This window comes from Empidonax traillii, unplaced genomic scaffold (assembly GCF_003031625.1).
Source record: "Empidonax traillii isolate 1590-97213 ecotype Southwest subspecies unplaced genomic scaffold, ASM303162v1 scaffold205:size1172791, whole genome shotgun sequence".
NCBI lineage: Eukaryota > Metazoa > Chordata > Aves > Passeriformes > Tyrannidae > Empidonax > Empidonax traillii.
In genome coordinates this window covers 957,809-970,895 of record NW_020955398.1, presented here as the reverse complement: position 1 = coordinate 970,895, position 13,087 = coordinate 957,809, and the positions used below count along the sequence as shown (strand labels likewise).

Here is a 13,087-nt window from a genome sequence, read left to right as displayed (position 1 = left end):
TTCTTTACAGAGAGGGTAATCAGGCATTGGAACAGCCTACCCAGAGAGGTGGTGGATTCACCATCCCTGGAGGTTTTTAAAAAGAAATTGGATGTGGCCCTTAGTGCCATGATATAGTAATTGGAGTTGGATCAGGGGTTGGACTTGATGATCTTGGAGGTCTTTTCCAACCCAATCTATTCTATGATTTTATGATTCTATGTTCAGCTGTTACTGCAGAATGATTAATTCCTTAAAGGATCTAGAGAACTGGGACTACGTATGGGAAACTTGGGGTCCAGGCAGTGAGGAAAACCTGTTAGACTGTCTGAGTGTGAGGTGTGTAGGGAGTCAAGCGAGACACCCACTGGGTCACTGGAACTGCCCACTGTGAAGGGGCTTCAAAAGTCTCAGGTGGTGGGAGTGTGACTGCCAGAGTGGCTCCCAGATGGTCAGACAGGAAAGTTTCCCTAATACAGAGATATTCAAGACTGGGCTGCTTTCACCAGACTTCTGAGATGCAGAGGAAGTCTCTAGCAGAGTCTCAACACAGACCAAACCCCATAGTCTGACACCACCACCACCACCACCACCACCACCACCACCACCACCACCACCACAAGGGCATATTTTCCCCTTGCCCAATCCTTTTGTTTGGGATGTTTATGAGAACAGCACTTACCCCAAAGTTCCAGCAAAACCCCACAGTGAAGAGCTGAGGGAAAATGAGGAGGACTATTTATCTCCTAAAAAAATTAAGGACAGCAAAGCTCTCCCTGCTTCAGCTCTGCAGTGAAGAAAGAATCTCCCAAACTCTATCTCCTTGCTCTGCAAGTAGTACACAAATGCAGGCTGATGTTATGGCAAAGCCCACAATGTCAGAGGCACTGTGCAGTCTGTCCAGTGATCATCCTCCACCTCAACCACCCCAATCTAACGACCGCTGTCTGAACTGGCAACAAGCAGAATGAGTGTTTCTTGTCTCATAAAGTACAGAGATCTTGTCAGTGTATTAAAAGATGGATAGAGGTGTTTTATTTGCTCCCGAGTTCCAAAAACCACAAATGCCTTCAAGTGTTCCCAATTTGCCCAAGAAACAAAGCCAAGACACACATTACACGGGAAGGGGGTAGGAAGCCTGCCCAAAAGGTTTGTCCCATTATCAGGAAAAAAATGTAAGTGTTGGGAGTGGCAAAGAACACTCAACAGGGAGGTGAAACCTGGCAAAGAAAGAGACAGATATGTCATGCTGACTTTAAGATAGCTCTGTAAGTAAGGAAAGACACAATAAGCCCGGGGGAACAGTTCGCAGAATGTTATCCCTGATCATATTGTCTCCTTTCCCAGTTTACAGATGAGAGAGTACAAGCCCTGGAAGCCCAAAACAATTTCAGGTTTCCCTGAAATTTCAGGTTTCTACCCTGCCACTGTCTTTTTCCTCAACAAACACAAAACATACACTCAAGTTACACAGCTTCCCATGGAGTGTAAGCAGGGCTTTTCCCACCTGTTTACTTGTCTTCTATCTCTCTTATCCCTCATACTCTTCTTCTATTTACCTTTTGGAAGCACAAGCTCCTTTCTCCACTGCACTTTGCAGCTCTACACTTCTGAAGAGATGTTCACTGTCCCCAAAGCAGCATTTCCTTCGGTAAATGCCAGTCAGTCTGCACTTGTCATGGGGAAAACACCCAAGGCTTGTGAGCTTTTAAGGAGTGTGGCATAACACACCAAGCTTTCTCAGGGCAGTTTTCCCTCACCAGCCTCTTCAGCCTGAGAACTCATGCCTTCTCCACAAAAAGAGATCCTCTTCTCCTTGTATTAAACACCCAGAGAAGCAGCCATGAGATGATGGGCTGGAGGGTGACCTACAAGGAATGGGCGTGCAGTACCCACGACCTGGCTTTTGTCATTACTCTAAATTAGCCCTCTCTGGCATAGAGGTGGTCACAGGTACAAACCACCACGTCAGTCTTTTGACTCTCTTAAGACCTGTGGAAATCATCTGCCCTGAGACAAGTACAAGGTAAGCAATCATACACAGGCATTTTTGTGGTGTTCACCACTGCCTACCAGCGTTCCTCATTTGTAGGAATCAGTAACGTTTGTTTACCAGTGTCCCAAGCTGCTGCAACCATAAATTGCTGTTTGTAGGGTGCCTGGATGAGCTATAGGAGGAAGGTGCCATACAGCCTTTCACTTCATGCAAACCTGTTGCAAACACAACAGACAGAGGGGACTAGGGAACAGCTTCCACCTGTTAAACAGTGGCCAAGCCTGCAAGTCTGTGTGACCAGCCATCGCATCCAGAGGGCTTAAAACTTCAATCGCATCCAGAGGGCTTAAAACTTTTCATGTCTGTTGTAATATATTCAGAGGCAGACTTCTCCATAGCATAGGAGACCATAATAAACCACATATAAGAGTGTTCAGCTGGGCCAAGACCACACTAGGGAGGCTCTCCCTGACATCCTCAGTGGCTTGGCCAGGCAGAGGCCTCTCTTGCAGTCCCTGTGATGTCAAAACTGAAGTGCTGCTGGCTCTTCTGGCTCAGGCAGTCACCACCAGAAATCCCAGCGGCTCCTCACAGGAAGCAGGAAATCAGATAGGGAGGGCAGAAGTTCTGTCCCTAATTACCTGGATCTGCCTGAGATCAGGAAATCAAGGGGAGGATGCTGGGCACTCCCCCCACCACTGCAGCAGACCAGCCCACATCATCCAGGCTTTTGCTTCCTTCCCTCTGCTACCCATGGAAGAGGCAGCCCAGACCTCTCCTAATGGCACCAGGGAGCACCTTGGCCTCCCCTCCTACCAGACCTGCCCAATACGCCACCAGTTCCACAGGGACAGGTGAGCACAGCTCAGCAGCTCCTGGTGCTGGGCAGGAGGCTCTTGTGTGCAGTGGGCAGGGTGGAGGGAGGGCTTCCCTCCTGTCCTGCACACAGGAGCAGCTCTCTCAGGGGGAGCCAGGTCTGCATGCCTGCCCATGGCAAACACTTCTCAACAGAGCAAACAGCACTCGTACAGGGTGACTGCTGCTCTGGTAGGCGCCTCTCCCCTGCAGGCATGACCATCCAGAGGTAACCTCAGCATAAAATATTTGCATTATACCCTATGCAATGTATAATAATCTATAGCCATTTTAACGGTTCCTTTCATGGTTTTTGAAGCTTCATCAGTCTTCTTTTCCTCTCCTCCCATTCACTCCACCCTTCTCTCCCCCACTGTTCACGTTTTTTGCTTTCTTTTCACTCTCACCCTGCTTTCATCCCTGAACCTCAGGTGACTGCTTCTGCAACCTGAAGGGACCCAAGGTGAGGGAAGCCAGGCACCTAGAGACCTTTGCAAGTCTTCCTGAGACAGCAAAAACCCACCATTATTCCCATTTTAGACAACAGGGCCAGTGAGTTGCTCACTGAGAGAAATCAGTGACCCAGAGGAGCATGCACTCACAGAGTCCTGGTCCAAGCCTTCTACTGCACCTGCCAGCCATCCCCTGTCCCAGTGTATCGTTCCCAACATATTGCTTAGGATCACCTCTCTCGTTTCTTACAGACCTTTCTCCATTTCTTTGCTTCCACTTAACCTGCAATTATAGCTCATCATTTCAGCTTGGACTGCAGGATCAGGACCCTAAAGTGTCTCTGTTGGGCTAAACCACAATCTTCCAATCTTCCAATGTCAGGCTGCCCGGAAATGGCTGGGGGAGGAGAGGAAACCACGGACATGACATTTCTTCCAAGGAAAAACAATTGACTGTGTTGGTGTTCATACAAGCACACATCCCTGCTCTGCATTTGAAAAGCAAACACTGCAGCACAAAGAATCTTAAAAGGGGAAATGAAACAACTGCACTGACTTTCAGCACCCAGGCTCAGAAAATGCTGACCACTGAGCATGAAGAACCACAAGAAAATAATTTGACTTTTAATAATCAAGTCCCCTTCTTTTAGACAGTGTCATCTATTTGAGCAAGACACAACAGGCAGTCAGTGTGCCAGGATATACCTTTCACACACTGCTCTCCTCCATATTGAGTTGCTATCCATAGTTAACCATACATGTGTACATTGCTCTGGCATAAGGATAATGTTGATCAGACCATCCATAAGGCCACTTTCACAAGAAGCTTTGTTTAAAAAGTTTAAAAAAAAAAAAAAAAAAAAAAAAAGGCAGAAGGGAAGAAGGTTAACTCATAATTCCTGCAAGCTTTCTAGCTCCAGGGCTCTGAATCAAAGATCTGTCACAAGCATGCTGCTGTAAGGAAAAGCTAAGAGTAAGATCCCAAGCAACCCCATCATCACCCTGGGACATCAGCACCCAGCATCTTTCTATTGCTCAGAAACAGGACCTCACCCTTCCTCCCCTGAGGGACCACAATGGAGCCCACTGGCCTTTCTCAAAACCTCTTCCTCTCCTGGGAATTTAACCGGACACAGCCTGCATGTCCTAAAAGGACATCTCGGCAGGATCTGGGGAAGGCAGGACCTGTCCCACCCCACAACCTCAACCCAGGTGAGCTTCTCCGCAGATCCCTGTGCAACAATCCCGGCAGACGAGCTGCCGAGCTCTGTCACCATCACATCCCTCAGCCCCCAAGGGATGCCACAAAGGGATTCACGGGTGAGAGCGATGCCGGAATCATGACCTGGGAGATCTCTTCCACAGCTGTGTCCTTCGGGCGCTGGGCGGAGCGGCTCTAATCCTCTCATCTATCCCGTGCCTACCTGCCGTAAGCCAGCAAGCTCCGGGACTGGCAGCATCGGGATCGCGGCGCCTCCTGCGCCCTGCAGCACCTGCGGTGCCCCCCGCCAGCCCTGCCCTGCCCTGCCCTGCCCTGCCCTGCCCTGCCCTGCCCTGCCCTGCCCTGCCCCGGCCCGACTCGCACCCGCTGCCCACGGGTTGCTCCGCGACCGCCGAGGGCGCTGAGACCGCGGCCGGGGAGAGGGCGGCTGGGCAGTGGACGACGATTCGCGACAGGGAGGGGCGACGGCGAGACGGGAGGGGGTGTCTGGCGCTCCCGAGGGAGGCTCCCAGCCGCAGCTCCCGGGAGCGGCTCCTACCTGCGGACGGCTCCGGCGGCAGCTCCGGCCCCGGCGGCGGCGGCGGCGAGCGGGGGCCGGGCTGGCTCCGGGGGCCGGGCTGGGGCCGGGCCCCCGCCCCGCCTCGCCCCGCCCCGGACGGGCGGGACCGCGGCCGCCGCGGCCATTGGGGGCCCTGGCTGGCGGTGGAGCTTCTCTGTCGTTCTGACCGCCGGGCTTGGGGCGCTGGGACGCGGCCACGGACGCCCCGGCACCTCAGAGCGTCCCCCGGGCACGGCCAAAAGCAAGCCCCGAGTCCGGCCGCAGCACGGCGGGCTGGCCGCGGGCTCTCCCTGGCGCAGCCCAGTGTGGGGGTCCTTGCGCTGTCCCCTTCGCTGTCCGCCCTCCCTGGCCCCAGCAGCACCTGCCCAGCCTGGGTGTGCCTTCTGCTCCAAACCCCCAGAGGCACAGAGGAGGGCTCGCCACCCCATGTCGGCCGCCTTCCCGGGAAGCGGGGCCCATTCGGATGAGTGTTTTGAAAGGTCTGGAAGATGCAGCCACCCAGTAGCGAGAGACCCCGGGAACAGCCTGGGATGGGTTGTTCTCTTCCACTTTTTTTCCCTTTCCTACCAGATGGTGGGCTTTGCGATCTCTGTAAAGTATCTCTGTGGTCGGAATTTTGAGCGGAAAAATTCCCAGCAAAACAGCTCAGCGATAACCATTTGGGACTGTTTCCTGGGGTGGAGGGGACCTTCGTGGGATTAAGTCAATGAGAATGCTACCACTTTGTTTTACTTTCCCTCCCCTCCCCTCTCTGACAGGATGACCAATGTTATTTATTGACAGTCTTGTTTCTTCTAAAATCCAAGTAAGGTAGCACTTACTGAAAATTTTGTCGTGGTGCTATCCCTTATGAACGAACACAAAACAGATGCCTAAATCCACACCAGCCCCCAGATGTGAGCTGAGCTATACATCAGCAGTTTATTAGTGTTTCATAGCCCTTCTAGTGACCAAGCAACACTCCTTCACCCTGCAGCTTTGGCCCACATGGGACACCCTGAAGAGATTTCATCTCTTTGATCCCCAGGGGTTGAAAACCCCTTGAAGTCCTGATCCCCAGAGCAAGCACTGCACCAGTAGGCCCCCTGAGCCCTTACCAAAGTGGCTGCATCATCAAGGGAGGGGACAGACCCCCTCACTGGAAGGCATGTGCTGTGTATGCTTCTTGGTGTTTTAAAGGCTGAGGGAGCTATTTTTAGAGCTGAAAGAACATTCTCCCTGCTCTGGTGTTTCAAATCCTGTGCTATCTTGGACTAATAAATGGTTCCTTGCAGCATTTGCGTTTTTGCAACCCCACAAAATCCAGAGATCTCGAATAGATTTTCCCTCTGTGTGCACCTGACACTGTCCCATCTCTCTGCCACACTGAGGAGCCATGATAAGTGACTGCTGGGCATGGCATTTCCTTGGGCAAGGAGGTGCTATCAACCCCCGTGTCACCAAGAGAGGCCTCAAAATCAGGTGCCTGCAAAAAAGTATGCTTGAAATATCAGCATTAGCCACATCCCTGACTGCAATGTTTCCTGTGACAGCGAAAGTCAAGGAAGCCCACTTTAACAGTAACAGAGGGGAGTTCTTTGAGTCCCAGTATCCCCTGGCTCCCCTATCCCCTGGCTTTCAGCAGCCGAGGCTGAAGAAAACCTTCTGTCAAACAGGTGAGAAGTGACAATGCGCAGCCGCAGTGATTTTGGCTAGAAAGGAAAACGCTCCAGCTAATCAGAAACTGCCTTAGTCACTTCACCTCTGCTGTCAGCCAAAGCTGGAAGGAAAACAATGCACCATATGGGATTTTAAAGCAATTTCATTTTTGGTAAACTCTGAGTGTCTGAGACATTTTGTTCACAGCTTTTTTTTTTGAGCAGATGGTGTCCCTGTGAGTGCTGGAAAATGCACGATGCCGACAGGCCCACCAAAAACCTCACAAATTAAAAAATCACAGCTTAAAAAAGGGTACAGCCTGGGGACAACAACCATGTGCTGGAGCCCACCCAGTGCAGGAAGCAAGAGATGCAGAGAGGCATCAGCCATCAAGGGATGGTGTTACCTAGCTCCATAGAGATATTTCTTACAATCCCTTCTTCATGGGACAGCAGTCCCATGGGAGGAGCAGCCCCTCTCCAGTGAAACTCATCCTGCAGCATCCCCCCGTCAAGGGCTGTAAGGATGCAAAGGGAGGTAAAAATAATGCTTCCCCTGCCTCCCTCATGGCAATGCTGCACATCCCAAATCCCACTGCAAGCTCACACTGACCTGTAGAAAGAGTTTTGCCTCCCACATGTCCACCAACACTACCTTGGCAAAAAGTCAAGTAGCCATAAGTACATTCCCTCCTCTTGTTTGGGGTTATCCACCACTTGGCTTTCCAGGGGGTGGGTGTGCCAGAGGCTGACACTGGTGTGCCTCCCTGCTAAGCCCATGATTTGGAAGACACAATTGCAGTGGCACTGGTGGGCAGACATGACAATGCCCCAGGGATGCTGTGAGCAGCATGTGACTTCTGTCCCAGCCTACACTGGGTTTTCCTGCTGGGCCACTGAGACCCACTGGGGATGTGCCTGGGAATTTGCCTGGCCTGGAAAGCCAACCTGCTCCAACGCAAATGAATGTTCACAATTATGGCTTTGCTTTGCTGTCTGTTCATTAGTATTTCCTCCCCCTGATGCATTACAACACGTGCACGTTCCCTGTCCAAATTCTACCACATCAGTGCTGTTCACGGGGACCAAACTCTGCACCTTCTAACATCTGCTTTCTTCCAGGGACAGAGAAGTGGGAATTCTGAGCCTCCATGTCTTGACATCAAGTAGCAGGGTCAGGCCTTGAAGGTGTTTTACTTTTCATGTACAGGAGAGGACAACCACAGGCCTAACCCCTGCCCTTGCAGACCTCACTCGCAGCCCAGGAAGAATCAAAGCAACCTCATGCTCCCCTAGTTACTGTCCTTCCCAGAGTGATATTACCACCAAAGACTGGCTACAGTTATCCAGGGCTGTTTTTCTGGGGACAAAAAGGTACATAGAGGTGGGGAAACTGAAAAGGGAATTGCTTTGAGTTTGCTTTCATTCCTGGGAAATACATGTTTTTTGAAAAAATATATATACCACCTGTTTTTCATGTCCTGCTCCTTTCTGCTCCAAAGCTGGAGTGAGGCCTGGCAAGAGATGTCACCCACACAGAAACAGGAGCGGTGAAGTTAGTTAAATATGGCATGGGTTGAATGGGGGTAAAACTATCAAAACCCAGTTAAAACTGCCTCTCAGTTTAAGTGTTAACCCTTATTTCATTAGCCAGATCATTCTCTTACCAAAGCCATCTGTTCTTTTATCCAGCTTTTTAAATATTGTGATAGACTTCATAACTCCACATGCCCTGCTGATAAACAGATGCCATCTGAGCATGCACACCCTTGGCTTGGCTTTGATGAGTTGTGCTCAGGGTTGCTGGAGAGGCAGTCACCTGCAAAGGGCACTCTCTCACCCTAAGAAATATCTCCAGATTGATCCCAGCCCTCCAAGATGAACTGCTTCCTCTTCCCAGCTCGCCCACATAATCCCAACTGAGCAAAATTCATTTGGATTTGGGAACGGAGCAGTAAATTAAAGAGACCCAGTGCATCTAACTGCAACAAAGTGACACCATTTAAATGTTAGGAAGGGCAATGGAGCAATCGGAAAGAAAGTTACAATTTTTTTTTTTTTTTTAACATAAAAAGAGAAGTCAGGAAAAGTTACTGCTGCGATAGCAGATACATGGGATAAAGAGGACTTGCACCCAAGGCAGTGAGGGTGCAAACTCTGGGAAGGAAACCTCGAAGTGCCAGTGTCCTGTAACCAGACACCCCAAAAGTGTATGCAAATCATCTGCTGCAGACTGGCATGCCCTGTCCCCAAGAGGTACATGTTTTAATCTGTCAGAGGAGCAGTCCTATATGAAGCACAGAAAATGATGTGGAAAAAAATTTTTTTTTTCTTTTTTTTTTTTTAAGGATAATGAGATTGTGTAAAATAATTCTTTTCTGTTATGGTGCTATAAAACCCTAATGGAATTGTGTCAGCCAGGAAAATTTAGTACTCTCAGTTAATACCAAGGTTAGGTATACTGTGCAGACATGGTAGACACCATTTCACCTACATTTTTTATCTGTGCTGCTCACTGGAGCTTTCCTGCAGGTATTTTCAAAGACTTGCAAAAGAGGATTTTATGTTTTTACTGTTCTGCATGCAGGCCTTGCTGCTCATCATCTTCTCTTGGGTAGTAAGATATATCTTTAAAAATGCAGCTTGTGTGAGACAAAACCTCATCTTGCAGGTGCACGGGGGCCTTTGCTCCTTGGCCTTTTGCCTGTAGCCCCGGCTTGGCCATGGTTGGTGCAGGAAGGGAGGGGCAGTGGCAGAGCTCCTGGCACAAGGCTGCAAACCACTCACCTCCCTGGGACTCACAAGTGTGGCTGTACCAAAGCCAGCAGGTCGGGGTGGGAATGGTGGCAGCTGGGGCACAGAGTGGTTAGACAGACCTGCTGGGATCATTTGACTGTGGTGGAAATTTTTTAAGCATTTTCTCAGAAAAAGCCTAAATCAGCGTTTGACTCTCCAGGGAGTGGGACAGCAGGAGATGCACTCAGTAAAAGCAGCACATGAAGGGTGATTGAAACAGGAAAAGCCTCCAAACTCTGCCTATGCAGGGGCACCCCAGGAGTTTTGATTTTTCCCCCATTCTCCCCTGTTAGTGGGGCTGGCGTTGCTGGGTATGAGCCCCTGGATGCCAGAGGTTTCTGCCCCTGGGCTGGGCCCAGCTGAGTCATTGGGAGAGCTGGGGCACATGGGCACAGGTTGGCAAATGCCTCCTTTCCCACTGGGCTTTGCTTTCAGTTTTGCTTTTCCTTCTTTTAAAGTAAGATTTTAAGGGTGATTGCACCATGGTTCCCAGAAACACCCCAGAAGGTGGTGAAAAGAAACCTTGTAACACTCTGTGAGACCCTTTCTATGTAAAGGTACAGCTATAAAACAGCCTAGGAGCAAAAATATCAGGGTAATACAGGTCAAGCCTAGCCATGCTTTTGGGAGCTGATATACTGTCAACTGATAAAAATCTCTCCAAACTGAGAGACCTCCCAGCTGCAAATAACTCAGATGTTGGCTAACCACAGCCCATAGGTCAGTCACTGCATTTCCAGCATGGCATGGACTCTCAGGCTCATGTGGACACAGGAGACCTTTTAGATTTTTTTTTTTTTTTTTTTTTTTTTTTTTTTTTTTTTTTTTTTTTTTTTTTTTTTTTTTATCCTAGGAGCCTCCCACACCAGCAGCTGAATGTGATACCTGAAGTCAGGCCACATTTCCCATCTGCTGGGCTTATTTCTAGAAAGCTGTGTTCTGGCTGCTGGCCAGAGGACAGCAGTCGCCTTGCACTTGCAAGCTGCAGAGATAGGTATGCAGACACCACCGGGGTTCACAAGGAAACAGCAGAGCCACTGGAGGAAGTGGGCAGAAATCTGTCCCTCATGCCTCAAGTGCAGCCTCCTCTGCACCTCTGCACATCCTCCCCCCACTCTTCCAACTCCAGCAATCCACTGCTTTCACCAGGTATTTTTAAACTGACCCAAGGATATGGTGACCAGCCTAGGGCTGACCACCCGCCTTTTTCCCACCCCAGCTCTACATGCAAGTGCCAAGTGAAGTTTTGGTGCTGCTGCACAGGACCCTGGTGCAGCACCCAGCCCAGTGGTGCAGAGCAGGACTGCCACCAGCTTTCCTGAGCACGGCAGTGGGGGCTGTCAGGCAGGAGATGGCACAGGAGATGTCTGCTCCACTTGGCTGCTTTTCAGGGACTGCAAACCCTGACGCATTTCTTCGGCGCCAGTACTCACCCTGTCACCGCAGCACCTTTGTCAAGGTGTAACTTCAGCTCCAGCAGGTTTTGCTCACGCTTGCCTCCTGCTCCAAGGATTATCCTGACGCAGCCCAGCCCGTGTGCCCAACTGCAGCAGAGAGGGGGTTAGATGGAGCCTGGATGTTCCCCTGCAGTCAGCCACCACACGTGTGGTCTCACCCCACACCGTGGCAGTGGTGTTTGTACACAGCCCTGAGGGGGGCAGGTTTCATCACTGTTTGCATGGTCAAGTACACACTGTAAGTTACAGATTAAATCCTCCCGCAGCAATTGTGCCAAGTGCCAGGGCAGACAAGTGCTCCCTCGAGCCAGCCAATGGCAGAAAGCAGGTGACCTGCTCGGGGGTTTCTGCTGTGGAAGGAGCACACGGCTCCAGAGCCAACACCGCACTTCCTAAGGGCCCCACCAGTTCTGGGAAAAGAGGTAAAACAGATCCAGTCCCTGCCGTGTGCCAAAGCTGAGAGCCTGGAAACAGTGCAACACGGCATGGGCAGCGCACAAACGCCTCTTGTTCCCGGTCCTACGTAGTGTTATTCCAGATGGTTCAGTGTGCTGAGAACAGAGTTAAGGCACAACAGAAGATCAAGCACTCTTAGATATCAGGGTCTTAGATGACAGTCTAAGGTTAAGTCCAGCCTACAGCCAGCTACTGATCCACCAGCAGTCCTTCAACACTTTTGCACTGCTCAGAAACCACCAGCAGGTCCTTAACCACCAGATCAGCGGGAGAGGTGCCAAAGGCTGCAGAAAAAAGTGCCTTACCAGGGCTTCCCCACATCACTGCATGCAGCTGTGGACTGATCCAGCAGTGGCTGGAAGTGGCTGGGACCCTTTCTGTCTCCCAGAGACCCCACATCTTCTCGAGGAAGGGGAGAACACACTACAGAACATGACCACAATGATTTTAAAAAATAAAAGCAAAAGAAATTATTCAAAAAGTTAAAAACAAACGTACTCACACCCCTCCCCCCCCCCCGCAAAAATCCAAACAAACAAAAAAGGAAATGCATGGAAGTATTCCTTGTTTTACCAAAATTTGAGGCACCATCTTCAGAAATCCTCTTTAGGAATCTTCCTGCAAAAGCTAGCTGACATTTTTTTATCAACTCCACCACATGGAGAAGTTAATTTACAGAAACAGGAACTCAGTGTAAACTTTAAGATAAGGCTTTTGATGGAGGAGCTTTTCCTTTTCTGAATTATGTTTATTTTCAGTTTTGCAAAACCAGGTTACTTGCCAACGATTTCAATACCTATCTCAGATCCCTGAAACTGACTGGAACTGCTGCTGCTTCTGAAGTCTTACACCTGGGGAGGGCAGGGGAATATTACCTTATTGTACTTTCAGGTAGTCAGAGAGGTTCAGAACAGCATGTGCCTCTTTGCAAGGCCAGTTATTCTTCTTACACCACGTACTTGACAGGAATCAGCTTACGGAAGTCCAAGTAATTGCAGCACAAAAGAAAAATTATAAAGATCAACAGGAAGTTGTGTCTCCTAGTGCGTGGGAAGTGCATTCGCTGCAGCTCTCTGGTCAGGAAATCGCACAAACGAAATGATGGAAGCACCAGTGAGATCAGGCACTTGCACATCTCCCAAGCTTCCTACATCCAAACCCCAAGTCCAAACCATTACCTGCATGACCCTGAAGGCAGGTTTCCTGTGGTTTCTGCCACTCTCCAATGGCCTGTTAACCGGACAAAGATGGAAGCAACAGTGGAAGCAATCTTCCTAAATAGCAGGTCAGAAGCCTCCCAGCTCCGGGACACTGTTTGTTTGGTCAAAGTGTTGTCCTGCAGTCACACTGGGCTGGTATTTTTCTATTAAGGTGGGATTTTCAAGTGCAAGAATTTGCCACGTTCTCCTCTCAATCTTGTGTCAGCTTCAGTTTTCTTTTTCCCCCTTCTATCAGCTTGGCCACTACTTCCGAAGTAATCAAATCTCTTCGTGCCCTTCCATGTGACAACCTCCTCTTCCACTGACATTCAGAAATGCTGAGGGGGTAGGTATTTTGAAAAAGCTGAAGCAACTGAGTAGCTGGAAATGCCAAGTAAAACCCTGCTGTAATTCTGATGTGAGATGCACAAAGCCCTTCGCTCTGGGAGATGTTTCAAAACAAAACGCGGCGGCCAGTC

The 13,087-nt window shown here is 50.0% G+C and overlaps 1 protein-coding gene across 3 annotated transcripts in view; it reads right to left on the bottom strand.

The window, feature by feature from the left end:
- TMEM150C (transmembrane protein 150C) overlaps positions 1 to 11,121 on the bottom strand; it is a 31,541-nt gene extending 20,420 nt beyond the window's left edge. For 2 of the 3 annotated variants that reach the window (XM_027887265.1, XM_027887268.1), the window contains exon 1: positions 5,043 to 5,087. The gene's annotated coding sequence lies outside the window, so the exon portion shown is untranslated. Of the gene's footprint in view, positions 1 to 5,042; positions 5,088 to 10,929 lie in introns of those variants that run through there. The other variant, XM_027887266.1, reaches the window with a different exon arrangement.
- Positions 11,122 to 13,087: the final 1,966 nt, after the last annotated feature.